General features: G+C 44.1%; 1 protein-coding gene across 1 annotated transcript in view; it reads right to left on the bottom strand.

Moving 5' to 3' along the window:
- ZNRF3 (zinc and ring finger 3) overlaps positions 1 to 2575 on the bottom strand; it is a 148694-nt gene extending 146119 nt beyond the window's left edge. Inside the window, exon 1 of the mRNA XM_027864922.1 lies at positions 2523 to 2575. The gene's annotated coding sequence lies outside the window, so the exon portion shown is untranslated. The remainder of the gene's footprint in view (positions 1 to 2522) is intronic.
- Between the last annotated feature and the right edge of the window lie 306 nt (positions 2576 to 2881).

Raw genomic sequence — 2881 nt, 5'->3', positions numbered from 1 at the left:
TGTGTGTGTGTGTGTGTGTGTGTGTGTGTGTGTGTGTGTGTGTGTGTCTCTCTGTGCCTGTGTGTGTCATTCTTTAAACAAACAGCATCAAAGGCAGCCACGACACCTAACCAGAATGGGTTGTGCTGCATTTGTGAGCTCTGAAGTCAGTCCTCCCATTCCACTAAAAACAATACCAGACCAAACTTCACATGTCATTTCCATCTTGGTCCAAAGGCTGCTTGTGGCCCTGTGGGATCTAATCCGTCGGTCTGTAGTCCATCTATTGTCTTTCATCCTTGCTGTCTGACCTCCCCAGCAGCTACTCTTAGAACAGATTGCTTTCAAGGCATTCACTAGTCCACAGACAGCCTTCAAATGGAAGGCACAAAGCATCTCACTCTTTTCCAGACTGACAACTTTCAAGGAAACTTGAGGGTTTTTTCTAAGTGAGAAGTGAATTACAGTCAAAAAAAAAGAAAAAGAAAAAGAAAAAAAGGAAATCACCAAATTACAGATTGAGAACATTACTAATAATGGATTTTATAATAATGGTATAAATGACATTAAAGATACGACTGGAAAAGGTAGTGGGCAGATCATATAGCAAAAATATTATTTCTTACAGGAAATGGGGTACAGAAATCCATCCTGCCCTACAGGAAAATTGAAGGGGAAGGGGATAAAAGAAGGGGGGGGGAGAGATAGAAGGGAAGGTAGACTAGGGGAAGGGGTATTTAGAATGCATGCCATCTTGGGGTGGGGGGAGGGGCAAGATGGGGTGAAAATTTGGAACTCAAAATCTTGTGGAAGTAAATGTTGAAAACAAAAAAATAAATAAAAATTACAAAAAAAAATATTATTTCTTCTATCTTGTGTATTCCAAAAGCCTTGGATAAAGTACTCTCACATGTTTGTTAAATATTAATTTCAAAAAAAAATGAAATAAAGATGGCGAGCCCAAGTCCTGAACTTACATGCATAAGAAGTATTCAAAGCACAGGAGAAAGGAATCCAGAACATCAGGTAAGGTCAATTTTGAGAAAAACAATCCTAATTCCACCCTCTCCCTAAACTTCCCTGACTATAAAATGAAGGGGCTGAACGTAATTGCTATGCTCTTTTTCAGTCATAGAGTCTAAGTAGGGACAAAGTGATCTACAACTTTGAGGAGGTGGGGTGGGGTTGGGGGGACGGGTAGTAGCTGACGTACCTCGTAAGCAGAGGGTCAGATTTCAGAAAAAGAGAAAAGAAGAGATGGAAAAGAAACAAAGTCCAGGCTGGGAGAGAATTTATACCCATTTCCAGACATTTCCAGACAGACAGCAAAAGCCCCTAGGTGTTACAGCACACCAAGTGCTGAACCTGGAGGCTGGAGGACCAGAGCTCAAATCCAGCTCCAGACGCTTCATAGCTGTGACAGTTAGCAAGTCACTGAATTTCCCTCAGCCTCAGTCTCCTCATCTGTAAAAATGGGGAGGATAATAATAGCATCCACCTCCCAAGGTTGCTGATTGATCATGTTAATTCTTATAATTTTTTTTGTAATTTCACCATCCACCTCACATGGTTAGAGAAAAACCTTCTGCAAGCCGTACAGCTCTAAGTAAGGACATTCAAGTTTGACAAAGTAATTTCCTCATGAAAATCCTGAGGTCAGTCGTGCAGGTATTACTGCATCCCTTTTACAGATGAGGAAACAAAGTGAAGTCAACTAACTGTCCCCAGATATAGCTCAGCTCAAATGCCACTTTCTGCTCCATCTAGACATGCAGGCCTCTCACTTCCACATTTCTCCAGTCTATTTTGTACATCTCTACATCTCTACATGTCTCCCCAGACAGACCTTCAGCTCTCTGGGGGCGAGACCTGTTCAAGCTAAGACTTTGGTCTTTGTATCACCAGCGCCTAATGCTGGTGTTTGCTGCCCGACAACTCCAGGAGAAATGCCAGGAGCAGAACACAGGTCTGTACACAGGGTTCGTTGATCTGACCAAGGCCTTTCATACTGTCAGTCGTGGGACTTGTGGAAGAGCATGACAAAGTTGGGTCGTCCAGACAAGTTCATCAGTATCGTATGTCAGTTCCACGACGGCGTGCTTGCACAGGTTCTGGATAAGAGACCATGCTCTGGAGCTTTCCCAGTCACCAATGGAGTAAAGCAGGGCTGTACGCTTGCTCTCGTGCTTTTTTAACGTGTTGTTGGACGTCTTCAATGAGAACAAACGGGGCATCGAGGTCAGCTACTACCCTGACAGTAAATTATTTAACTTAAAAGGGTACAAGCCACAAGCCAAGACTAAAGTGGAGGGAGAGCTGGTGCTCAATGTTTTGTTCACAGATAACTGTGCACTCAATGCAGCCTCTGAGGCAGAGATGTAACAGAGTATGGATTCTCTGCTGCTTGTGCTAATTTCGGCCTCACGATTAACACCAAGAAAACAGAGGTCCTCCAGCAGCCAGCAACACACACATCCATTTATGGAACCACTGGTCACAGTAAATGGAGACACTCTGAATGCTTATGTGTTAAGTTCACTTACCTTCACAGTATATTTCTAGGGATGTCCGCATAGATGATGAGGCTGACGCAACCACTGCCAGAGTCAGCTTAGTGTTTGGGAGGCTCTGAAGGAAAGTGTAGGAGAAAAGAGGCATTAGGCTGCCTACCAAACTGAAGGTCTACAGAGCTGCCGTGCTGACTTCGTTGCTGTATGCCTGTGAAACACCACGGACAGTCTGCCAGCACCACACCAGGAAACTGAATCTCTTCCATTTGGATTATCCTAGGAGGATTCTGAAGATCACCTGGCAAGATAAGATACTGGACCCGGAAGTCCCTTCTCAAGCTGAACTGCCAAGCGTTCAAACTCTACTGCGGAGAGTAGCGCTCTGATGGGGT

The sequence above is a fragment of the Vombatus ursinus genome, unplaced genomic scaffold (assembly GCF_900497805.2).
Source record: "Vombatus ursinus unplaced genomic scaffold, bare-nosed wombat genome assembly UNPS02001287.1, whole genome shotgun sequence".
Taxonomy (NCBI): domain Eukaryota; kingdom Metazoa; phylum Chordata; class Mammalia; order Diprotodontia; family Vombatidae; genus Vombatus; species Vombatus ursinus.
This window is presented reverse-complemented; position numbering and strand designations above follow the sequence as displayed.